The sequence below is a fragment of the Halichoeres trimaculatus genome, unplaced genomic scaffold (genome assembly GCF_033239565.1).
Source record: "Halichoeres trimaculatus isolate MK-OKI-2021-1 unplaced genomic scaffold, fHalTri1.1 fHalTri1_scaffold_9, whole genome shotgun sequence".
In the NCBI taxonomy this organism is placed as follows: Eukaryota; Metazoa; Chordata; class Actinopteri; order Labriformes; family Labridae; genus Halichoeres; species Halichoeres trimaculatus.
The window spans coordinates 37529703-37556491 of record NW_027437188.1 but is presented as its reverse complement, the minus strand read 5'-3'; the positions used below and the strand labels follow the sequence as shown (position 1 = coordinate 37556491).

The window sequence follows — 26789 nt, the reverse complement described above, 5'->3', positions numbered from 1 at the left end:
AGCGCTGCTCATTAATTTTCTGCATTAAACTCCATTTTTAAAGCAGTAAAAAAACAGATTTAGAGTTAATAAAAACCAACACGGGGCATGGATCAGCATGATCAGAACTTTCTGGAATGACTAAAAGCATGTGTATGAAAAAAGTATCTGATGTAACGATCTATTCTGCAGTCAGCCAGTAGGGGGAGCTTCAAACATCTTGGCTTCACTTTTGTGCAGCCGTCACGTGGTCCATCTTTTTACCAGCGTCCTCTCTGCTGTCTCCTCCTGTGCCCGGCGACGCGCTCAGTAACCCCTCCATGCTTTGAATTATGCACTTTCTACTCGTGTGATGATGAAATATAACCCGTCTCCTGGAGGACTGCTCAGACCTCACCCGGGGACCCCGAGGACCCAGGTGGACTCTCCCTGAGACCCTGCTCTGCACTTTCAGAGACTGTTTTTAAAGAAATGCCTACAGAGGAAGGACAGACTCCTCCTCCCCTCTCTCTTTCCTTCTCTCTCTCTCTCTCTGGCAGCAGGACGCTGTGTGTATTCAGGTATCTAGAGGAACTCAAAGCGATACTGTACTGTAGCAGACGTAGCCTAATCGTGATCTCCGGTAGCTCGTAGCTGTATGACATGCAGGGCGATCACTCTATACTCTCAGTAGTTGCAGCAGTTTTACCTTTTTAGAGCGACTTTTGTCTTGCATCGCCTCACAGAATGAGCATAAATATTCGACGTACCTCTTCCTGAAGACACGTTTGTTCACCTCACTTCTTCATCCTTTAGGCTACGACCCTTCAAACCTACTAGACTGTTTTATTTACGATGTAGCCTTGAAGATTTATTGTTATGATATGATAAACTATGCATTTATTCCAGCCTGTGTGTGTGTGTCAGTGTGTGTGTGTGTGTGTGTGTGTGTGTCAGTGTGTGTGTGTGTGATCGTTCATGCTGTAAACAGCAGAGGGCCGCGCTGACGTCAGAGCGTCTCAGAGAAAACAACCCTCTGACACCGTCAGACGTCTCTCTGCTGTAAATCAGCGCCGTCTCAGTCTGTTTTTACTTTTAATGCTCAGTAACACAGGCTGCGCCTCCTCCTCCTCCTCCTCCTCCTCTGACCTTCCTCTTGTTTATCCTCAAGCTCATTCCTCAGAGGACGGCTGTTGGTGAAGTGCTGTCAGGAAGGAAAGTCCTGTTTAGCTCAGACACATCAGAGGAAAGTTAAACTCGAGGCTTTAATCTGAGGGAGTCTCACGTCTCCTCGTCTCCTTCACGTTTTCAGCGTCAGTGTCAGCCACGACCCCTGCTCCAAGCCTGGTTTTAACTCTTCATACCAAGAGCATTTTCACTAAAATGATAAATGAGACTACCCATAATGCACTCTGGGATGCTTTGCTATCATCAGTCCAATCATCGTTAAAGCTTCAGTGAGGAACTTTCAGTGTGTGCTGACTTTTCTGCCCCCCTTGTGGTCAAAAACATCTCTTCTGTCTTTGCTGATATAAGCTCAGGGTCTACAGCCTTCAGAGGACCTGGTCTTCAGAGGACCTGGTCTTCAGGGGACCTGGTCTTCGTAGCCTGCGTAGACCACAAAGGCTGAACTGAAGTGAGGTGGTCTGGTCTATGGAGCACTTCCTGTTTGTCAGTCTCATCCTCGCCCTCACCTGTCAGGCTCACGTTACTTTTCAAACTTAAAAACAAAAACCTCACACTTTCAAAACAAGATTTTTTTTTTTTTTACTTTTAATATTTTAAATATTTTCCTTTATTAATATTTTCTTTATTGACAGAGGAAAGAACCACTATGTACATTTTTATCATTTAAACAATGGCCAGGGATGTCAGATTAATTTTTTTTAAAAGTATAAAATGCTAGCTGTTAATTTTAATTACTTTTTTTAGAGAAGTGAATTGATTGAATTTTTTTGTTTGAATTCTTTTTTTCTTATAAAAAAAAAAAGAAAAAAGAAAAATTAAAACCATCAAGAAAGTTTTTTTTTTCTAGAGAATTTACTTATGAACATAGATTTTTTTCCATAATAATAAGATTTACAAAGAAGAAGTGTTTTTCCTTGGTATGTTTCTCAAAATGAGCCCAAACACATTTTTCCACAGTAAAACAAAATCTCCTTCAGTGTTTTAGAAAAAAAATCACAGTTTTTTCCAGAAATCAGCTGTGTCCATTGTCTTCAGCATTCACGTGCAATGAATCATGGGATACGTGAGGCTAAGAAGGATTCACAGTGATGTGAAAATGCTCTGCTGTGACGGTCTACAGTCCCGTGAACTGGGTCACAGCTGTGGTCCAGTTTTCTTTGTAGGGAAACGTAAAGCACTTTGACTCTGACTCCTCGTAGCGTAGCTCGCCAACATATGGAGGAGTCTCCTGATAATAACGTAAGGAAAAGCTCGTGGTTAACGTTATAGTTACATTAAGGAGGAGGTGACCGTACGGCTCCTCAGCGTAGGGGACTCTGTCATTTCAGACCAGAAGTAAAAACCAGGATCAGCTGAAGAGTCCTCCAGATGAAGTCCTGGATCTGCAGACAGATAATAAAGACTCAGTGTCAGGCCCAAGGACACGTCGGTTTAATTTAGAGACACTTTGTCCTCCAGGCGCTCTCAGAGGGGCTGGACTCCAACGACCTGACGGGACTGAGACTCACGCTGCAAATCTGGAGACTGTGGACACTAACTTCAGGGAAACCTAATCATGAGTTTAAAAAATGACTCACAGGACTTTTTAAATACTGAAACATCGCTGAAGGTTTGTGGTAAACCTGGAAACCTGAGCAGGGACCAGTGGATCAGTCCATTACTAACTCTGACATCAGACTCTTTTTTTTAACTTTTAGGTCCTTTAGAGTCCTGGAGATGAGTTAATCTGTTTTATGTGTCTGACTCCACAGCCACACACCTCCCTGGGTTTGATATAAGATCATTTTAATCAAGACAATAACGTCAAAAACACAAAATCAATGACTCAGCAGGAGCAACAAACTCCTGCTGCTCTTCACATCTTCATTCATCCTCCTCTTTCCTCCTCTCTCCTCCTCTCTCCTCCTCTCTCCTCCTCTTTCCTCCTCTCTCCTCCTCTTTCCTCCTCTCTCCTCCTCTTTCCTCCTCTTTCCTCCTCTCTCCTCCTCTCTCCTCCTCTCTCCTCCTCTCTCCTCCTCTTCCCTCCTCTTCCCTCCTCTTCCCTCCTCTCTCCTCCTCACTCCTCCTCTCTCCTCCTCTCTCCTCCTCTCTCCTCCTATTTCCTCCTCTTTCCTCCTCTCTCCTCCTCTCTCCTCCTCACTCCTCCTTTTTCCTCCTCTTTCCTCCTCTCTCCTCCTCTCTCCTCCTCTTTCCTCCTCTTTCCTCCTCTCTCCTCCTCTTCCCTCCTCTTTCCTCCTCTTTCCTCCTCTTTCCTCCTCTTTCCTCCTCTCTCCTCCTCTCTCCTCCTCTTTCCTCCTCTTTCCTCCTCTCTCCTCCTCTTTCCTCCTCTCTCCTCCTCTTCCCTCCTCTTTCCTCCTCTTTCCTCCTCTCTCCTCCTCTTCCCTCCTCTTTCCTCCTCTTTCCTCCTCTTTCCTCCTCTTCCCTCCTCTCTCCTTTTCTTTCCTCCTCTCTCCTCCTCTTTCCTCCTCTTCCCTCCTCTCCTCTTTTCTTTCCTCCTCTTTCCTCCTCTCTCCTCCTCTCCTCCTCTTCCCTCCTCTCTCCTCCTCTTTCCTCCTCTCTCCTCCTCTTTCCTCCTCTCTCCTCCTCTTCCCTCCTCTCTCCTTTTCTTTCCTCCTCTTTCCTCATCACTCCTCCTCTTTCCTCCTCTCTCCTCCTCTCCTCCTCTTCCCTCCTCTCTCCTCCTCTCTCCTCCTCACTCCTCCTCTTTCCTCCTCTCTCCTCCTCACTCCTCCTCTTTCCTCCTCTTTCCTCATCACTCCTCCTCTCTCCTCCTCTCTCCTCCTCTCTCCTCCTCTCTCCTCCTCTCTCCTCCTTTTCCCTCCTCTCTCCTCCTCTTCCCTCCTCTCTCCTTTTCTTTCCTCCTCTCTCCTCCTCACTCCTCCTCTTTCCTCCTCTTTCCTCCTCTCTCCTCCTCACTCCTCCTCTTTCCTCCTCTTTCCTCCTCACTCCTCCTCTCTCCTCCTCACTCCTCCTCTCTCCTCCTCTCTCCTCCTCTCTCCTCCTCTTTCCTCATCTCCCCTCCTCTCTCCTCCTCTCCCCTCCTCTCTCCTCCTCTTCCCTCCTCTTTCCCCCTCTCTCCTCCTCTCTCCACCTCTTTCCTCCTCTTTCCTCCTCTTCTCCTCTTCCCTCCTCTCCCCTCCTTTCTCCTCCTCTTTCCTTCTGACCAGCAGAGGTCACTAAAGGACGTGTTTTGAACGTGGAGGCCTCACTCAGAGGAGGAGGTCGTACTTAATGAGGACGTTTCCAGACTTTAAAACCTCATTAAGACTGAATCTGATTATTTTAAAGAGTTAATCTGTCAGGGGAGCAGATTATCATATGATGGGTGTGTTTGCTGCTCCTCTCCTCCTCCTCTCTGTGAGGAGGCTCCACATGCTAACAGTCGCTAACCTCTCCTCCGGGAGGAGCTGGGAGCTTTTCAGGGTGATGATGAGTCCAGTGACGCTGAGATGAAGATCAGGAAGCTGCTCCTCAAACCTCCTGTGAAGCTGACGGACTTTATCATCTTTAAGGAGGATGGAGAGACAGAGGAGGTCAAACGGGCGCTCTGAAAGAGGAGAAGAAGAAGAGGAGGAGGAACAGATCCAGCAGGATCACAGAGCTGTGGAGAACAGTTCGTCCTCTGGTGAAGGAGAAAATGTCGGGACGGTGAGTCTGTTATCAAGAGTTTCTTTAACAGAGCTCACAAACATCTGATGTGAGGAGTCAGACAGGAAACCCTCTGACGTTTCTCTTTAACTGTTTGTTGTTTTCTTTTTTTCTCCAGTGAAGCACAAACCAAACTACATGTTTCTGTAAAGAGGTTTTTAACAGAGAGCGTCACTAACAGGTTATTTTTAACAGGTTCGTCCTCTGAGTACAGCCGAGTCCCTCTGTGACCTTCACTCTGACCTTTACACTCTCGTCCAAACAGCCTCATTTTCACGATACGAGCTCTGCAAATACAGGAACAACGCTGAGCCAATAATAAAACAGCACTTCCTCCTTTAAGGAAGGGAAAACAAAGAAAGCATGAGCAGAAATACACAGAGAGATAAAAACAAACAGGAATCTCAGAGTAAAAACGTTCAGAGGCTTAAAATAGAGACGCAGAGGATGCAGACAGAGAGCTGAACACGAGCTCAGCAAACATTTCTCTGGTAAACAAAAACTGAAACTAAGTTGAAGTGAAGACGAGGAATCAGCAGCTTCAGCACATCGGCTTCATCGATCTCAGTTCACAGAGAAAACGCTGATTCTCCAGGATCTGAGTCCACTGCAGGGGGGGTCCAGGATCTTAAAGACCTGATCCTGAATGGTTCAGGTCTTCAGTCTGACAGGGTTAGTCTGTTAAAGGGAAAAATAGATCATTTAATTTAGTTTTTTTCAATTAACCTTTTTTTTTTGGTGGAGCTGAGGTTGGGGCATAAACGATTGAGTAAAAAATAAAGTTAAATAAATCTGAATAAAAACTCTTGTATCAAACACTTACACAGGAAAGACAAGAAAACAAACATCTAAGAAGAATTTATTGTTTTTATTTCCTCTTTCACAGCAGGAGCTGTTTGATTCAGACTGATTTCAAATGTAGGAAATTAATTCATTTAATTTGGGTTCAAAGTGAAAAATAAAACAACAGTAAAACATCTCCAGTCAGTCAAATAAAGTATTTATCCTGGCCACATTCACCTCAGAAGTCCAGATATGACGTCTTCTTTCAATGAACTACCAGATAAAAAAAAGAGGTGAAATGAGTGGAAACAGCAGCCAATTCAAAAAGTCTCATATTTTATATTTCGAGGACCTGAAACAGAAAGTTTAACCGTGCGCTGACTGAAACTTTTCACTCCCTCAGGACTTTTCAGCCTCATAATTTGTGCAGTTTTAAAATTAGTCAGTATTTTAGTTGGACAATGGACATCTACACTTTGTAGCATTTGTTAGTTTTGTGATGTTTGTGTCCAGTTTGGAAACTGAAGAAAGTTAGCAGTTCATGCTTTGGACACTAGGGGTCAGTGTTTCACAGGTTAAACTGATTTTTGCAGCATCTTTAACTTTCTTTATCTTCATATAAATAAGATTATATGATAGTTTAAAAAGTTTAGTTTGACTTTAATAAAATTTTAAAGACATAATGAGTCACTGATGAACTTCTTTGGTCTTTGTCATGTTTTTGTTTTTATTTTGATTTGATTTCTCTTTGATAAAAAGATAGGACAATAAACCAGTTACCTGATGGATAGAAATATTACATGTTGCTGATGTAAAAGTGTTACAACATAAATATTTCAGGGTAAATCCAAAGTCCTCAAACTGCACTAAAACCTCCCATTAATGAGAGTGAGAACGCTCATTTAAAAAGTCATCAACTCATTTTTGACAGATCTGCTGCTTGTTTTGGCTCTGTTTGTAACACACTGACCTTTTTTTAAGCATTTAAACTATCTAAACTGTGAAATAAAGAGAGTAAACACTGTTCAGGTCTGTGGCTGAGAAACTCACTGAGTCATCCTCGGAGCCGACTCTTTGTTAAATTAATGAGCAGCAGTGAGTGAATTATCCGTGCTGCCACTCATGTGAGTGTAAAATCATTGGCAGGAGTTAAAGAGGGGCACTAAAGGCAGCACTATTTCACGCCATCCATCAGCGTATTGATTGAACCATGCAGGAAACAGACACACTTACAGCTGTCCTGCTGACCCATAAAGGCAGAGGAGCTAAGGGGGGGGGGCATGGCTGGGCGTTTTTACAGCTAAAGCAGCAGTGATAGAAAGTTTTATAGAGGTTTCTGCATCCAAAACTGTTTTTTCTACTTTATCTGACATGACACAGCTCATATTTACTCCTCACTCCCCGTTCTGTCATCATCACCATCCTCACTAACACCTTCATCCTCCACATGCACCAGCGAACCCTCCAGGTCAGAGTCCCATTTTCCTCCAACAGGAGTTTAAATATTTTAGATGTGTTTTTCTTCCTCACTTGAAGATAGATCACCGCCTCCTTTCACCCTGATCGCCGAGAGGGTGTTCACCATTTCTCCTACAGTATTTCACCTCATACTGTCTGTGTTTAAACAAATGAGATAACACACATGAATAACATCCTAAAGGTCATGAACGGTTCGTTTTGCAGGCTTTGTCCTGAACATACAGCTGAGCCTGTTTTGGTTGCTGGCTGATTTATGATTGGACCTAATGAATTGATTTTGGAGGAGATCCCCGGGGTAAACTATGACCTCTGCTCCTCTTTGACCTCATTTTCATCTTTTAGCCTGAGGGTCAAACATTATTTTGGTACAAAACGCTGAGATGTTGCATATTATTAGTTTTGACTGTGGTGGATGTTTGCAGGTTGTGAAAAGGATAAAGTACCTTACTAAGCAAAACACTCCGGTAAGGAGGTAAATCAACAATGAACTTAAAATCCGACATTTTTAATGCTAGAAATAATAGTAGTTTGTGGTATTACAATCATATCTTTTTTTTTGCTCAAAGTATTTTTATTGACATATTCAAATCATACATAGGAGTCTACAGATGGAATTACATGAACACAATACAGCCCTATTTTCCCCCTTCCCCCCTTTCTGCCCAACAGAGCCCCATCCCTAAAATAGCATTACTGTATTGTTAGATAATTAATTAATGATCTTATAAAGAGTTTTTCTTGCACTTACAAATATAAAAGTAATTTTAGATAATAGTCAAAACATAAATAAATTAAATAGATAAATAAAAGTAAAATAAATACAGTAACAGTCAAGATAACATGGAAGTATTCAGAAAATGATAAAAGGAAAAAAAAATTTAAATTATATATATATATATAAACAAATAAACAAAAATGCAACTTAAATACATGGGCTATAAATTATAAACAATATGGGATCTATTTTATAAATTTCAAATGTTAGTGTCATCTTTTTTTTCTATATATGTCAAAAAAGGTTGCCATATAGTATAAAACTTTTGGGCACACCCTCTTGTGGAGTAAGGAATTTTCTCTAACACTGTATTCCTATCATATCTAACGTGTTTTAAAGGAGTTGACCTGCATGCAACAAAAAAGCAATAATATTAGAGTCATTTGGAATTTATATAGATAGTTTTTGTTTTCTTTTAATGAAATTGCTGAATGTATTTAGTGGTACTAACAGTTAGTTACGCCAACAGAATTAAACCACAGTAACTAAATATAAATAGTGTTCTTAAAAAAAAAATAAACCAGATATTGATCTGCATATATTGATATACTTCAATCAACTTTTACGAAAATTAGTTGAAAAGTAACATGCTACAGTAAAATGTAACCAAATAAACAGGGCAGACATTATGAGTCATGTATTACATTATCTGACACGATCACTATCTATTTCACTTTTATTGATTATTTAGTGATAATTAATTATTCTTTCTGAATCAATGAAATAAAAAGTAAACTAAACGTACAGTTTGAATAAAACTAGTCTTTGTTTTGACTTTAAAATGAACCAGAATGTGATGCTAATGCTATAACACGGCATTATGCTAATCGCTGCCTCGGTTGCCATGGTGCTCGGCTGCAGTTTCCCGGATGTAGTATTTTCCCCCTGTTCAACATGGCGTCAGGAAAGTGAGACTTCAGCTAATGTTACAGTTTGGCCAAAGTTAGCCGGAGTCTGCTTCACTGAGCTGGGAGGAAAGTTGACTCCCACACCGCGGGGGCGGCAGAAAAACTTTTCCTGCGGAGTTTCGAGGTGAGTGAGCTCCTCTGGTCCCGGGTCGGGGAGTTTGAGCGGGCTGTGGCGCGGCTCTGCTCTGCTTTGGGAGCTAACTGTGGCTAACGCTAGCGGCTCTCATGTCTGGGCAGACTGTTCGTGAAGAGAGCAGAAAACAAACCGCCTCTGTGCTGGGTCGGTTGAATGGAGGGTGACTTGTTGTGGGGTTTGTTGCTCGTAGTTTTCGAGCTGTGGCTGAAACTAAAGTTGATGTGTGACTCGGGAAAGTTGTTGAACAGTTACAGCTCGACTCCGGAAACCTGAGCTCAGTTCACGGTGGAGCTCTAAGACCCTCTTAGCTCTCTGCTCGGCTTAATGACAAACACAGGAACCAGAGAGGCTCTGCTAACCTTAGCTTTGCTTTCTAACTCACACTTCCTGGTTGTTGATGGAGCACTCAGTGGGAAATGGATGAGTTTTTCCTTTGATCCGGATCCTTTGAAACTTTCCACCTGTTTACCAGGATCGTGTTTGGACTGTACTGACCAGGCTGGTCCAGCTGGGACACTGACTTTTATAGGGTTAAACTGAAGTCTCTGCACACACAGACACACATGTAAATGTTAATCATTTATCTATCTTTTCTGTCTAATTTAACTTTAATTTCCACTGTTTAAAACAACACATTGTAGCTTTGTGCCATATACACTTTTATAGGGATGGGAATCAATAAGATTATCAATTCTGCTTATTGATCTGATTCTTTATTGATTCTTTATCAGTTCCTGTTGTGAATTTTCTTGGTACAAAAAGTATCTTTACAGGTTTTCTGTGTCACCAACATTTAATTGAGTTTATACTGTAAGTGAATAAAATGTAATTGGTCCCTGAGTCTGGATATTTCTGGGCAGAATTAAACAGAAACAGGTCAAAATTTCACACAATGTGACGTTGATGTTCTGTGTTTTAATATATTAATAATTGAAGTAGGCCATCTAGTGTCTCAAAGTGGTTATAGCAATAGTTTAAGTTGTTTGGAACCTTTCCGTCAGCCATGAGCCTTTCATTAGCCTGTTAGCTTTTGACATTTGAAATTCTCAGTATTTTTTATTAAGAGTTGATGTGATATGTTTCTGTGATGAAAGTTGAAATTCTATTCTGAAGCTGAAGTTATACTGATGTATGCTAACTGCTAGCATATCAATGCAGTTTCCCACACAAGTTAGCATCAAGCTTGTGCTATTTTGTTATTTTGGTAAATAAGGTGATTTATACCATTTCTAATGTACTGAATATGTACTGAAAATCCTGAATCAGGGTTTTCTTGGGAAAAGTTAGCTAACTGCTAAGCTAAGCTAGCTGCAGCAGACTAGTCCAGATAAGGCCGGGCAGCGCTGACACAATGTGAAGAATTGAAAAAGGAATCGTTAAGCACAAAGGCTAACGATATCCATGGACTGAAACATTTCTTATTGATTCTCAACAGGAAGTGGTTTTTGATTCCTATCCCTACACTTCTGTTTCAGTATTTTATTGCTACATTGAGAATTGTGTTAAGCAAGCTGAAAAGCCAGAGTGAAACTTAACGTATGATTATTAATTGAAATAACTGTGAAAATCAACCATCTGCACAACTGCTGAACATCAGCACAAGCTGACACAACATTGGAGAGCTCTAGAAATACCCAAAGCATTTACTGAACACAAGCATTTATGGTGTTTACAACTGTAAAAGCAAGGAGGATGAATAGTAGTGGTGTTTTCATGTTTTTATACAGTTAAATTGTGTTAGAGGCCCCAAACAGCAGAGGAGCAGGAGAAACAGAAGTAGTATCTACACCAAGTAGAGTTATATCTCGTTATGGTTTATTGCTTAATTGCATGCAACTTCCATATAACACTCAGCCCTCTGAGGATTAGTGATTTTTTAAACTTTAAAACAGAAGACAACTGAGTTTCCTCAAATGAATCGTCTGTGCTCACAGTGTTTGATTCCACAATACAGCTAATAAATGTACTTCTGACAGTGAAGTGAGTTATTTTCCTTCTGTAAAAGTAACAACAACGACAAAATTCTGCTGAACGGAAACAGAAACAAGCTTCCAGCAACCTGTGGCAGCTTAAAAATGTGTTTTAATACAAGTCAAAGAGCCAATCACAGAAGAGGATTTCGGGATGCCATCTGAGGTGAAAGTCATATTTCGAGAGGGGCCAGTGTCACCCCTGACCGTCCGTGTGGACACGCCCCTGTGGCGAGGCTGGGTTGTGTTAGTCAGACTGAAGAAGGATGAAGGATATTGTCTGTCTGAGATCTGATTTGGTTCCTCCCTCCTCCTCATGTACGGCTCATTTCTCAGCATCCGCTGCTTCCGCTTCATTTGATGAACGCTCCAGGCGTTTGTATGCGTGCACTGTCCTCTGTGTGTGTGTGTGTGTGTGTGTGTGTGTGCAGCAGGTTAGTCATCCAGGTTGTGTGATTAGCGGCGGACACACCGTACATTCCTGGGATGCCGGAGCTGTATGGAGGGGTCACTCCTCTCCCTCTCTGGTACTTTTCACTCCGTTCCCATCAGAGTCAACCCCCACAATGCACCACGCTCTGACGGTTATTCAGCCAGGGAAAGTGGGTCAGGAAGAGGCTCGGTGTCAGGTTGGTGGAGTGATCAGCTGCAGGTCAGATGATGGAGGAAAACTGACGTGTTATGACGTGTTTGCTAAGATTTAATGATTTAATAAAGTTTTTCAATAACTTCACAGTTTGCGGCTCTCAGTGTTTCTGTACTTTAACATTAGCAGATGACTTTAGCCAACACTTTCTGCTGATTCGCAGCCACATCTGGAAGCAGGTAGCTGGACTCAGCCACAGACGCCTCAGGGCCCGTTCTGGAGGCTCAGCCCGTGTTAGGACCACGGTTTGGAGGAGGGGTCGTTTGGTGGATCCCAGCAGGGAGGCAGAGACGGTCAGGAACAGTAGATGGCTGTTGACAGACGTGTCCAGCAGGGGGTGGAGCTGAGGGGAGGACAGATGTTGACGTAGGTTTGATGGAGGCTGACCTGAGGGTCCCTCAGACTGTGGGAGAGGTAAACACAGCTGCTGTTTGGGCGTCTCCCTCCAAACAGCTTCACATCCATGCGCTAAGTGGCAGAAAAGAGCCGTGGCGTTTTTTTTTCCTGGGTGGTTGTAGTTGTAGAGGAGGAGGAGGTGCTGAGGAGGAGGTGTGGTGCTGAGGCAGACTCAGCTGAAGGCTAACAGCCAGAAAACTACATCTGCAGAGAGAAAACAGGAGGGAGCAGAAATCCCCGTCTCCACCTCTTATCAGGGGATCACCAAAGAGTTACTCTGAGAGCAGGTTCACTTAGTGCTGTTTCTGATTTCTGCTTTTACAGCAGATGTTTTTGGAAATCAAAAGTGAATCCTACATTTCTGTCTGTGTCACTCATCTTTTGATACTTCCTCTCATTACAACTCAAATAAAGAAATTTACAACTTAAAGCTGTGGTCTACGATCTGAAACCCAGTTTGGCTAAAGAGACACATTTGAAAAACGCAGCCTCAGTCACCCCTCCCCTCCATGCTCCAAGATCCCGCCCCCCAGCTCGTATCGCCCTTCTTCACCTCCACAACACGCCCCCTCCGACAGTGCAAGAAGTGGCCGGCAGAAAATGTAACAAACAGACAGTCATCCTCCTTGTAACACACAGTGGGAGCTTTTTCAAGTGGACCGGCGCGATCTGAACCATGAATTAGCCGGAGAAGCAGGTCTGGTGTTGCCACTGCCAGCTGATCAGAGCAGAGCGACTGTGGGCGGGGCTTTACCTTTCTCTGCGTGTCTTCACCAGCTCAGTTTACAATGCTAAAGATGTGTGGCTAACTTATGCTACTGGTCCCACTGGGTTTTTAAGTAGTTCGGCATGAGTTCGGCTGCAGTGGGAGTAGTAGTATCCACTGTTAAAGCTAATTAGTTTGTGTTTAGCCCTATGTGTAACTGTTGCGGCGAGCGCGCCCGTCCTGTCAGATCAGTTCTGGTTTCTCATCAGGCTATCTACTGAGCTGTGTGTTTACCAACATCCAAGAGCTGAACAAACAGCCGGTAAGATCACACTTATTTCTTTTGTGGATACAGCGAGGCACTTGTTGTGGTGGTGAGGCACTGTGGCGTGGGGAAGAAATGTTTGTGATTGTGTTGGATCCATGGCCGCTAGTGAGGAACTTAGAGAAAGTGATCATTTTTCCGCCTGAAAGGTCAAACTGAGTGTTTCACTGTTCAACAGAAACTCAGCTGTCTCGGTGTCAGTCGGTCATCTCAGGCTCCATGACGCTTCAGTAGCTGAGCAGCTAGCTGACGTGAGAGGGGTAGTGGGGAAGGACGAGGTGGGACCATGGGCGTGACAGATTGGATGGACTCACGTACCAATCCAAACTGCAGCTTTGCAGCGGATACACTGAATGGATTTTTTTCATTCTTTTTGGTCTTTATATTGTGTAGATTGGACCATAGGACCATTACAGCACTATAACCGGTGTTATTATGATGTACAAAGCTTCCAAATCGTAGACCATAGCTTTAAACACGTGAAACAGTGATCAACACCACAGGTAGTGTTTAACCCCTCAGCTTCAGTATCTGAAGAAAGGGATCGGGCTCAGCCGGGTGATCGTAACAGATTAAATGAGCCTGATGAAGATGAGAGGAGCTGGATATAAAAACGTGCTTGTTGGTCAGTGTAACGGGGAACAGGAGCCGGGCTTATTGCCTGAGAGGAAAGAAAATCCTCTGTGGAATGAGAGCAGGAGCCAACATCAACACAGGCCGTGGAGGTGCTCAGGAACAGAGGCAGAAACACAGCAGGAATAAAAGAAATATTCAGTATCATAACAATGGATGTTTTTCAGGCTCAGCTTTCAGCCGTGGAGTCTGTGCTTTCAGGTCAGTGTGTGTGAACGGGACGATGGAGAGGAGCAGCTCGATGTTATCCTCTGCTTCTCCTGACGTCAGACTGTCTTTGTCTCAAAGCTGCAGAAGAAGTTAGTTTTTGTTTTCTGACAGGATTAAAATGCCATCATTAACCCCTGAGCGTGGATAACCTGTGTGTCTCTGAGGCTTTACTCTCGCCTGAAACAGTAAGCTCAGGCTGCGTGCTCTCACAAAGCAGAGAGCGTTCTGGACGGTGGCAGCAACTCACCTCAGCTGCTGCAGCAGGTGAAAGGCAGGAGGTTACACTGAGAGGTCAAACAGAGAGCAGGAGGTTTTGTTGTCTCCTTTTCATCCCTGGAAGAGTCTGGATGACAGTCAGGAGTTCAGTGTTTGTCAGTGAGCAGAGGTTTCTGTCTCAGCCTCCTGCTTCTGGTCTGTCTCCTTTCACACCTCTAACCCTGTTTGCTGCATCAGTGGAAAACAGAGTTTCTTTAGCTTTTCCAGCTGTTTCAGGACCTGGATCACTGTGGCCTAAACATCAGCTCTGAGTGTTATTGACGCTCGCCTTCACCGGCACATGAGCAAGTCTGCTAAAGATCTTTATGCTGATGATAGAGCTGACACAGAGTCACGTGTGCTTTATGTTAACATGACACGTATGTTGTGCAACCCCAGCCTGTCAGAGTGAGCGTAGTAACAGAGTGATGTCATATTTACCACCTGGCTAACAGGTGGGCTAACAGGTGAGCTAACAGCAGGATCCATGTTTTACTGATCTGTTTGAAGAGTGTCTTTGTTCAGAGAGGAACTTTCAGCTGAAACATCGAAGGTTTTACGTGTCTCAACACGACGTCCAGTAGACTCTGTGTGATCATGTCAGCTGGCACAAACAGCAGCAGGTACATGTCTTGATAAACTGCTGAAGGTGAGGCTCTGCCCAGAAATATCTGTGTGCAAATCTCTGCTCACTTCCCAACTTTAACCCACTGCACTCAGAGAGCTGGGCTGAAACCAGCATCTCAGGATGAGCTACAAGCTTTAAGCTACCGTATTTTCCACACTATAAGGCGTACCTAAAAGCCTTCAGTTTTCTCAAAAGACAACAGTGCGCCTTATAATCCGATGTGCCTTATATATGGATTAAGTAAGGATTAAGTAAGGCACTCCGCGGTAACACCACTCCGCTGTGCGTGGTGGTGTTCCCACTCCACGTCGTGCCTTAGAGCGGTCTAACGCACGCTTCAGAGTAGTCTAATCCGCTTATACCTTGGTCCCACAAACTGTAAACTTTAAAAGAAATAGTGAATAATTGCTGTAAACTTGCCAAATGTGCTCAAATATAGGAACTATTCCCAGTTTGAGTCTGCACTGATGCGTCAAACTCTCTTAGAATAGTGTTTAGTTCAGCAGCTGACAAATTCAACTCAGCATCTCTTCCTTTCCACATTAAATACTCTCTTAAAACTGTAACAGCCCATTTTGTCACTTTTTTTGTGTTCTCTTCATCTTTTTCCTTTTCAGTCTTGTTGAGCTCTTCTGATATTACTTGCTTGTAATGTTGCCGAGCTTGTTCTGTTTTTGTTTCCTCTTCTTCCCATTCATCAAATGTTTTGTTTGGTCCAAAAATGTTGTAATTGACTTCGAAATCCATATTTCAGCACTCTTGTGTTATCTTCACCCGTTGAAATGTGTGTGACGCGTTGCTATGGTAACGCGCACAGCGGAGTGATACAATGGTGATTTAACTTGCCGAACTAACTGTCAACTGGCGTGCATTAGACCAATCTAAATCACAGCTGACATTGGGATTCTCACTGACCATGGTATAATATTGATTCATCATGGCTGCTGTAGTCAGGGGGCGTGGCCAAAGTAACAGTGGTAAGAACCTGTAAAAAGGAATTCTGCTAAGTGCTAACGTTAGCTCACAGGCTAGCCTGGGCTTCTTCTCTCGTTTATTGTCAGAGCAATACAGCGCCCCCCAAAGCTCTGGCATGTGAGCTGATCTCTGAAAACGGCTTTTGTGGATGGCAGACCCGGCTTCATCTTTACAGCTCACTTTTTTTTGAAAACGGCACAGAAAATAGTCGGATAGGAAAATGTGCGGCTCCGTGTGGATGTAGCCTGAGTTTGAAAAGACTTCACTATTTTTTATGAAGGAAAAATACCTGATATAAATTTTGGGCCATATCGCCACCCCTAAGTTACACCTTCTTCTAAATAAAGAGGAGTGGTTTGAACCACTGCTCTTAAACCCTCCTTGACCTTTTGTTTACTCTGCATCACTGGTTTCTGCTGGCTGTAAATGTTAAACTGAAGGATTCAGCTTCAGTCATTAAAAACAGTGAGTGTGAATTATGCAATAAGAGAAGCAAACACAGACACAAATTTGCTGAGTATGTCCCTGAAAAGTGAATCCATAGATGACGGAGCCCTGACCTCCACCCGTTTTTCCTCTTCACACGTTTCTAAATGTAAATATTTCCTCAGTTAAATGTGATATTGAACGCGTCGTCTCTGTTGACTCAGCTCTTGTTGATTTTGAAGCTTGTTTCCACAGCTGGACTCAACCTCAGCGCAGCAGAAACCATAATTACATCTCTGAGCGCCATCTCTTCCCCTGACCTTTGACCCCGTTTCACCGTGAACTTGGAGGTGTCTCGTGAAGCGGCTGCAGTAAACCTGACTTGATATTTGTGTGTCATCCTGTCAGTTAGCACAAAACAGTCAAAGGTCTGAAGGTCCTGTTCAGAGTCACTGCTCGAGTGTGTGTGTGTGTGTGTGTGTGTGTGTGTGTGTGTGTGTGTGTTCGTTATCATTGACCTTTCCACATTCCACAACCTGCTCCTGGAAGTGGGCCCTGATTGGCTGACACACTGCGTGCTTTGTTTGAACGGGGCCCTGGGATTGGCTGGTTTGTGTTTGTGGATGGGAGACGTTGAGTGGACCTGTTCTCTCTGTATTTTTACTCTCACAGGAATGTCAACAGGTCTTTCTGTATGGACTCAGACAGCTTGTAGTGTGTGAGACGTCAGATAAAGACACTGACACACAGAGACTCGGTTCTTTGGACTCACACTGCGTGCTCTGATCAGATGGTTTGTTTCTGGTTTATGGCTTTAGTTTCTTCTCCGTCTCGTGTCTGTGACGTTGGACAGAGGTTGGCGTGAGCAGGTCAGGGCATGTTGTTTTATTTTGAAAGCCTCTAACACCGTACACAAAAGGAAAATAATGAAGTAATTAAACCAACAATCCTGAGGCATTTCCTTGGCCTCGTTGTTGCAGGGATGATGATTTTTAGGCTGGATTATCTGCATGCCTCTGTGATGTCTCAGTGATGGACGTGTTGATTTTAACATGCAGACATGGTTTTTCACAGCAGCCTGCTCCTGATACGGATCATTTACACCTCACTGTCAGTGTCTGATGAGACAAATGAATCATGATCATGTGATGGAAACAAAAATACTTCCTGAGCAAGTTTGTAAAGTTATCCAGCATTAGGAGAATGTATCATCAGATTTCTGTTAATGTCTTCTCTGTGAACACATCGACCAAAAGCTCCAGGAACTTTTAGATCCAGGACTATGGAGAAAAAAAAACAGTTGCACTACACTGCTAGACCATTAGAGGGCAGTAAGACAACAACAACAAAGGTTTTTCTGCAAAGATGACACCAGCAGTTAGCCTGTTAGCACAGAGGATATTCAGCCTGTGCTGGGCTTGATTGTGCATCATGCCAGTGCTAGTGACCATGTAAGACAGTGCCCACTGACACGTTCAGCTGAAGGTCTCCAGTTTACAGGGTCACTCTTTAAACTGGAACATGTAGAGCTGACAGACACATTCACCCCATCAGACTCAGAGAAAGACCATTGGTTAGGAGGAACTAAACCAAGACCATCACAGTTGGGTGTGATCTGGCTGTGGATAGAGGGTGAAAAACCCCATGGATGCTCCACCAATCAGGAACCTCCAAGTTGCAGGCTCCGCCCCCAAAGTTTTGGGAAATCCCCAAAGAAGTACCACCTGAGGAAAAGCTGCTTCAATGCTGAGATCAGTTTACAGAAACTAAATGTAGATTCTGCAGTCAAAAGGCACATAGTTCCTTAAAAGTCTTTAGTTCCTGAGGAAAGTTCTTGCAGTTGAAAAGCACATATAGGCCCAAAAAATATGATGTAGCAACATTAAAAATAAAATAATTCTAATTTTAATAATAAGAAAATTGAAAAATATTTACCCAACAGTATGTCAATCATGAACCACTGAATATTAGGGCTGAACAATTAATCAAATTTAAACAACATCGCAATGTAACCAAGTGCAATTTTTAAAACGCAGAGTCTGCAATTTATAAAAATACAATTTTATAAAAGTTTCATGTACACAAACCTGGAGGGGATACAGTAACTTGTGCTAGTCTTGAAGTTAAATCAATTAGTCTTTTTTTTTTTATTGTGATAGTTCAATTAAGATGTATTGTTCGTATCAATTCATGCTTCAGTCTATTTCATTTTATCATAACATGTAGGCCTGGCCTTCATAGTACAGAATGATAAAGAATAATTGTATTAACTTTTTTTAGTAAATAATGCAAAAGATACCCACCCCCCTCCCAAAAAATAAGATAAATAAATAAATAAAAATATATATGAATAAATACATAAATAAATTGTATGCTAAATCGCAATTGCTATATTGGTCCAAAAAAAATCGCAATTAGGTTTTTTTTCCAAATTGTTCAGCCCTACTGAAAATGACTGCTGTCCTGAAAGTTTGCCATTGTTTTTTTTATCATGAGCCAAATAATGATCGTGTCACAGAAACAAAAACACTTCTCTTAAAAGTTTGTAAATTATTCAATATTCTTTAAGAGCTAATCATCAATGTTCCATATGTGCTTCATTAAAGGCTTTTATAGGATTGAATAAATAGAATATAATGGAAAAGCACTTGGCAGGTTAGTGTTTGTTTACTATAGCATTCTGTAAAAATGGTCAATACAAGATAACATGAAATATTAATAAATTAAGACATGTTAGATGAGGCAGGACAAAAATAAAAAATAAAGTTAGAAACGTTTTCACTATTTAAAAACAGTCTTTAAGGGGCTTCAGACCTAAAGTTACAGGAACTTTGTGTAACATCATTTTATTGATTGATTGAGACTTATCATAAGAAAACGATGGATTTATCTTTTTTATAAGAGTCTTTCTCCTCTTTTCCCGCCCCCTGTCTCTCTCTGTCTCGCGCCGTCTCGGTGACGTCAGACCGATTAAGATTTATTATTATAAAACGATGGAATTATCTATTTATTAGAATCCTTCTCCGTTTCTCCCGCTCTCTGTCTCTCTCTGTCTCGCGCCCTCTCGGTGACGTCATGAAACTGGGCGGGGCTGCGCTGAAACCATAGGAATGCGACACACTCTGTATTTACAGCCCAAAGCCTCAGCGCTTTGACTTTTCTGGATAAGTTTGGAGAACTTCGCGGCCTCCGTACCTCTAACCGTGTCGGTCCCGCTGCTCGGGGCCGTGTCGTCGCTTCCGTCGCTCGGTCTGGACTGATTTTGTTCGCGGAAACAACTTTGCTGCTGCAGGGAGTGTGTGTTCTCCACCGTCGTCCTGAGCTGCGTTTCCGACATGAGCTCAGGTGGATAGAGAGCTGCTGCTGCTGCTCCTCCCGCTGCTCCTCCTGCTCCTGGCGCTAACCGGGGACCTGTGGCTCAGAGTGAGTAGATGTGACAGCGGAAGCAGAGTGTGTGAGCGTTATTAACGCTGAATTACACACCGACATGAAGCCCTTTGTTGCGTACAGAAAGTTTCAGGGTGTAAGTTTCAACTTGTGATCGGGCTGAGCGGCGCTGGGCGAAGTTAATCTGGGCCACAACAAGAAAAGTCTGTTGTTAAAACCTCACAGCACGGATTAACTGTGAGTCAGAGAAAATAATAACTTTATTGTTTGGTGTGAGGGAGGGAAGGAGGCAGACAGTGAGGGGCTGTGTCCTTCCTCTGCTCTCCCTCCTCTTCCTCAGTGAGTCCATTCAAACCTGAGACTGAGCCTCATGTCTGACAGACTCACAGCTGCTGGGCTCCCTCATCTGTCTGTGCACAAGTGTTGGTGACACATGGAGGAGGAGGAGGAGAGGAGGAGGGTTGATGTGTTACCTTGTGACCTCCAGCTTTAGCTCACTGGGAAGTTAGTTTCATGTGATATTATTTACAGGAAGTTGGTTTTATTAATCTGAAGTATCTGCACAAAGAGGAGGATTTTCCGGTCCAGGCTGGGGTTTTCCACTGATCAATTAATGCAAGTCATCATCTCAGATACTAAACAGCTTCATCCTCCCATCAGCTGTTTTACTCTGGTCTTTCTGAATTATCACCTGAAAAATAAGAGTGAGTTAGGGAGGACGTGCATGATTGCCTGTTCTTACATCTAAATTATTCATATAAATATCCATGAATACAGGATGGTTTCTTTTTCTCTTATTTTTTTTTCACACTGTAATTATTTTTTGGCACTAGAGGCATACATATGCAGTTATAGATTAAATAAAAATGACATTAAAAATAAAAAATAAAAAAATGATAAGCTAACAAAATTGTAATAATAATAATAATATTCATTATAATAATAATAACAAAAAAATAATAATAAAATGGAAAAATAAAATAATTAAAATAAATAAACAAGTAAATAGAATAAGATTATGTTTCTTAAAAATAAATAAAATGGAAAAGATAAAAAGCAATTAAAAAAATATATATAAAACACAAAAGGTTGAAGAGAGAAAAAGGAGACAAAATAAAATAAAAAATATTATGGAATAAAAAAATAAATACATAAAAAATATACATACACATTTGCCAAATCTGAGATTGGTATTTCATAGTGTTTTAAAGTGTGTCAAAATACAAAAGGGTGTGCATAGTTACACATCTATGTTTTTTTTTTATTCCACTGTTTCTAACTACCAGAAAATTTCCAAAACTAATTTAGAAATAAGGAGGGTGGCTATCAATTAAGAGAGAAACCTAGCATCAAATATTTGAACATATATGTGTAATTATGGGTCTATATATCATTTAAGTTCAGCTTATTTTTCTTTGTTTCATTAGGATTTGGCTTCCTCAAGTTTTCATTTAAAATGATGTTATGCAAACTAATAGTTCATGTAATTTGGAAGTTCTGTATTATTTCATCTTCAAAATAAATTGATTAAAAAAATAACAACTCTTAAGCAATAAGGAAATCTAGATTAAACAAATGTTGGAATAATCTGGGACTTTTTTCTGTCAACAATTCTTGAACCATTTGCTGCACCTGGACTGTTCAGATCACAGTTTTCCTTCCTGCATGCAGATATTCAGTCCTAAAAACTCACTGGCAGCCTTTGATAACTAACACACTTCATCAGTAACGTCTCTGTGTCGTCCTCCTCCTGAGCCACAGCCAATGAAAGCTCATCCTTCATCATCGTCTTCATCTGTATGTTTAAATGAAGCATCCTGGTTCTTATGAAGTCACCATCAGCTGTCAGTCCGTTTGTCTCTGCAGTTTATCACAGTACAGGAACACACACACACACACACACACTAACACACACACTGTGCTTTAAAGAAGTGATTTATAACCTTTTAACTACGTGGGAAAACCAGAAGAGCAACAACAGAAAAACTCTCTGAAAAGGTAAACCCTGACTTTAAAGTTAACCTGAGGAACATTCTCCTTTAGTCTGTCAAATAAACCAGGTACTCGTTAAACTCGTTAAGCTGAGACTTAATGACTTATAAATGAAGTTTATGTAGCGCTGAGTTTATGTTTGGTGCCGTCTCTTTCTAATTATTGTTTGGATAAATATCAAATGTCACTCTGTGAGCTGCATGGATTTACATGTTTCAGTCCCCTCCCTGTGTAAATAAACACGTGTTATAAATTAAGGCTGGGACGATATGATTTTCTCCTGATTCAATTCTCTTTCAGTTTTTGGGGCGCAATGTTTTAGTTTTCACATTTTTGTGATTTTCAGTTTGCTGTTTTAACACCAGACCAGGGGCGAAAATCCCGTTTCATTGTTGGGGGGGACAATAAACAGTAAAATTTCAGAGACTGATTCCTAGGGGGGGACATAAGAATAAATGCTATAATTTTTGCTGTGTTGTTTTATATTGTGATATTATACAGTGACTAGTCCCAACTATGGATAATCAGCCTAGATTTAATTTTCCTTTAGTTCATGAAAAAATGTTTTGGCATGAATGTGGAAGCAACACATCCATAACACTATGAACTCAATAATTAGTATTTTATATCCAAATTAATGAAAAAAGTGTTGATTTTAATTGGAGGACAATAAGGGGTTAAAATTAACAGTCAGAATGGAATTAGAAACTGGATCTATTCAAGATCTACGTCAAAGTCATAACTACTTTGTTTTTAAATCAATAAAGCTAGAATAGAACATAAGACTTTAATAAATAATGGCTTCATCTATGAATTCTTAAATCTCACTAGAGATGCCGCTATCTCACTAGAGGCATCTTAAATAGTTTTAATCTTTGTGTCATAAATGAGAGGACGAGGATGTCAGCATGTCACCTGTCTGTCTTATCTGTCACAGCCTTTTTTGCATCATAAAGGAGAGGCTGTTTGCCAGCCAGCAACAAACGGTGTGATAATTAACTTATAAATTGTTCAGTGTTTTAATGCACTTGATCACGATCCTTGGCGCTCTGTAGTCTGTAGTCTGTGTGTGCGCACCACATCGGATGGAAAGCTCAATCAGCGCCTTTTTTTTTTTTTAAAGCATACTGTCAGACTTCGGAAAAAGGAGTTGACATTTGCTTTTCATTTTCTCTGTGTGTCTGTTTAACAAGTGAAGTTATGATTGATAAGTCTTTCAGTGAAAGCTACTTACTTGACCGCGACCCTCCGCTCTGTCTGTATGCGTTTATTTGTGTGCGTGTGTGTGCGGCTGCAGCATCCGTGCCGGGAGAAATAGATTGGATCAAACCACTGCAAGGATCGTGCAGGGAGGGGTGTGTGTGTGTGATCTTTCAATAGTTAAACTCGTCAATCATTGTGTTTTAAGTAGCATGACTTGTATTACACCATTGAAAAAAAAAACCTTACTATTAGAAAATTAATTACAACTGGATTTTTTAGGGGGGACAACTTTATGGAAGGGGGGGACATGACCCCTGCGTCCCCCCCGGGATTTGCGCCTATACACCAGACCAAGTGAAAAAGTTGTATCATGATTTCATGATCTGACATCTCAACTTTTTCCAACCTAGCTCATAAACAAAGACATAAAATTTGGACTTAAATTAAAAAAAAGAAAAAAAAAGTTTTTTTTTGAACTTCTCTTTGTTGGGGTTTTTCTTTTGTTGCATACAAATACAAAAATGTATAAAAGATATAAATATATGCATCTACTCACGCATTCATGGTATGATATATAGGTATATCCACAGACACACTTAAATCTGCACACATATGTATTTACATATATGGATACACCAATACACACATACACTACTATACATACACACATACATTAACTGAAAGAAAAAAAAGAAAATTAAAAAAATGATATAAAAAAATTAAATAAATAATTAAAATGTAATGCAATAAAATAAAAAAAACAAAAGTAAGAGAAAAAAACAATTTAAATATTAATAATATGACAAGGAGGATGCAACTTGGTTTTTTGATCTGGTTAGACCTAACTTTTCATGGGGTTGTTTTTGTTGTAGCATTCTATAAATGGCTGCCATATTGAGTGAAACATGTTAATCTTTCCAGAAAAAAACAGATTTTTGAACAAAAAAAATCATGATTTAAAACTGTTAAACAAAAAATCCTGATACTACCATACATTGATTTTTTGTCCACTCACCCTTTTTACAAATATTGCTGAAATGGTGTCAGCTGTATTTTGCTATAGTTGTTGCTGGAGGTGTCGTTAGTCTGAACAGCTTTATGTAAAGGTAAATGGTTTATTCTAGCAGGCGATGGAAACGCCGCAGCGCTCGGCGAGTACCACAGAAAACTTCCTGAAGTTTGTTGTGAAGCGAGTAGAAAACTAGCTGCTGCTCTTTACAGCCGACTGTATCTGCAAGGTCACACAGTGTGTGGTGTTTGCACAGCACTTTATGAACCCGGGAAACACTGATAGAGGCACTGTGTGTGTGTGTGTGTGTGACTGTGTGTGTGTGTTTGCCAAAGTGAGAGCACAGTCTATTAATTATCAGCCTGATTCAGCAGCTAGTGTCAGAGCATCTCAGCAGCTGAGTTCGTCCTCACTCTGTGTCTCCTCCACGGCCTGATCCCTGAGTGTGTTACTCTGCACCTCCTCCAGGGACCGTTTAGGAAAAAGATACTCTCCATGTTCAGCCAGGTGTGAGGAAAGGCCTCCTGACACACACACACACGCTGATGACTTCCTGCTCTCTACACGTTGTTACACTGGTTTTCATCCAGAGGCTCTTTATTTGAGGCTCTGCTGTGAAGTTTTTGTGATTTACTGCTCACTGTGGCCTTATGGGGGCCAGGGAAATGAGATGCAGCAGGTAGAGTTAATCTGAAGCTTTGCATTAGACCAAAGAGCTGTTTGACCAGACGTCTGCAACCTTTACTTTCATAAGAGCCCTTTAGCCTCAGTTCACCTGGATTAAAGTCATTCAGGATCCGCAAAATCTACTTTATCTTCACAATAAAGACTAAACAGTATAAAAAATTCAAAATATATTAAACATCTAGTGATTAAATATCTAAATGAGGAGTTTTTTTGCATTTATAAAATTGCATGTGATGCCTTAATTTAATGTTTAATACATTTTTAAATGTTTTAAAATAAATGAAAAAAATGAATTTCATAAATTTGAAAAAAAAAATAAAATAATTTTTTTTTGAAACTTTGACAATCTGTAAAAGAAAAAAAAAATCAAATAAAAAAATGCAAAATTTACATAAAATTGCAAAATAATTTAAAATGGTAATGTAAAAAATGTAAAAAATAAAATAAAATAAAAATACCTAAAATAATTAGCATTTAAATAATTTGCAGAAATAATTCAAAATGGTAATAAAAAAAAATAAAAATGTAATAAAAAATTACAAATTATTAAAAAAAACATTTAAATAATTTGCAAAAAAAAATGCAAAATAATTTAAAATGGTAATTTAAAAAAAATCAAAAATTGTAAAAAAAAATTACAAATTATTTTTAAAAAAAGCATTTAAATAATTGCAGAAAATTGCAGGAATAAAAATAAATTCAATCATTCACTTACGTGAATGTTTTCAATGAATCAGCTCTGGGTGATTGAGTCCGACCACGGGTTGAGGATTCCTGATGCCTCCTGTGCTGCTGTACACATTTATTTTGGCGTTTTGGAGCTTGTTTACAATGACCCTCTCCACCCTGAGTGTTATTAGTGTCCTCTCAGAAACTCAGCTATGCAGAGTGTTTCTCCATGAAGCCTCAGGCCCCGTTTACATGACGCCGAAAACGGTCGATTCCGCAAACATTTCGTTGCGTTTTGGCCTTCCGTTTAGACGAGACCACGTTGCGTTTTCAGTGAAAACGCAAACTTTTGAAAACGCTCCCCAGAGTGGAAAGATCTGAATCCGCTCCTCCATCCAGCTTCGTGTAAACAGAGAGCGGAGCGTCTCAGGGTGAAACGCTGACGTCACCGCATGCGCACTCGCAGTTTTAGGTGAAGGCTCCGCGCTCAGCCACATTTCCAGTTGAGCCAGTAGGTGGCGGTAATGCGCGTTATGGTTGGATTGCCGACCGTCTCACACAACAAAACGGCAGAAAAAGAAAGAACAGAAGAGGAGACTTCTCCTCCTGGAGTCGTATGAACGCGGATCGTTTTCACGCCGTCCTCATGTAAACGCAGGTGGCTTTTGAAAACGCAAAGGAAGAATCGTTGTGGGAGTCTCCGTGTAAACGGGGCCTCAGACTGACTGCTTTCTTTCTGGGGCTGACGACGTGTTTGAAGTTGTCATTTTATTTCTTACCTGTATAAGTGACTGATTTGATTACTTCTATCTTTACGTTGAACATGCTGTTTCTGTTACCTGGTCACAGATCCTGTCGGAGTCTGTTTCTTAGTTCGAGCTGCAGCCAAAGCTTTTTTATGGCTCCATCTCATAATTTTCTGTATCAGCACACTTTTTAAGCTGAGCTGACACTTTTTCAGAAAGTGTCTCTGGTTTCAGCGTCTCCTCTCAGCTGGCTGTATCACTGCAGCTCAATGGATGCTGATCCTGGAGGAGGTCTCTGTGAGCCTGGAGGAGGTCTCTGTGAGCCTGGAGGAGGTCTCTGTGAGCCTGGAGGAGGTCTCTGTGAGCCAGGAGGAGGTCTCTGTGAGCCTGGAGGAGGTCTCTGGGCCAGGAGGAGGTCTCTGTGAGCCTGGAAGAGGTCTCTGTGAGCCAGGAGGAGGTCTCTCTGAGCCAGGAGGAGGTCTCTGTGAGCCAGGACCACCCATGAGCAGTCCTTGAATCAGGCCAGAGGACAGCAGCTCCATCCAGAGCTCATCAGCCAGACCCTGGCCCGCTGACAAAACGGGCTTTCTCACTGCTCATCCAGGCAGACAGGGCCGCAGAGGGGGTGGAGGGTGGGGGTGGAGGTGCAGAGCAGGGAGGAGGTTTGAGGGGAGTGGTGCAGCAGAGTGGAAGTGAACTGATGAGATTTCTCTTCATCAACTCAGTGCACAGTTTCATCCTTGAAAATGTGTTAAAGCCATGATCTGAACCTCGGGGTCAGTGGTGTGTCGGTGGAGCTGGAGAGCTCCCAGCAGGTGGTCAGAGGAGCAGACACCTGTTGCTCTCCTCTCGTCAGACTCTGAGGCGCTCACAGAGCTTCCTGTTGTAGCCTGGGCAGGATGTGGAGGAGCACCTGTTCCAGCTGTTAGTGATCACTCTGTGTTACACGCTCACCTGTCCCTGCAGCACCTGTCTCACCCTGTCAGGCCTGAGGGGCGTGGGAACAGAGACCAGTGTTGTCCTCTTTATGCATAGATCATGTTTTTACTCT

At 41.7% G+C, this 26789-nt stretch overlaps 1 protein-coding gene across 2 annotated transcripts in view; it reads left to right on the top strand.

The window, feature by feature from the left end:
* Nucleotides 1-8680: 8680 nt before the first annotated feature.
* The window catches only part of pak4 (p21 protein (Cdc42/Rac)-activated kinase 4), a 33698-nt gene continuing 15589 nt past the window's right edge, over nucleotides 8681-26789 (top strand). Inside the window, exon 1 of one of the 2 annotated variants that reach the window (XM_074679972.1) lies at nucleotides 8681-8863. The gene's annotated coding sequence lies outside the window, so the exon portion shown is untranslated. Of the gene's footprint in view, nucleotides 8864-19402; nucleotides 19469-26789 lie in introns of those variants that run through there. The other variant, XM_074679973.1, reaches the window with a different exon arrangement.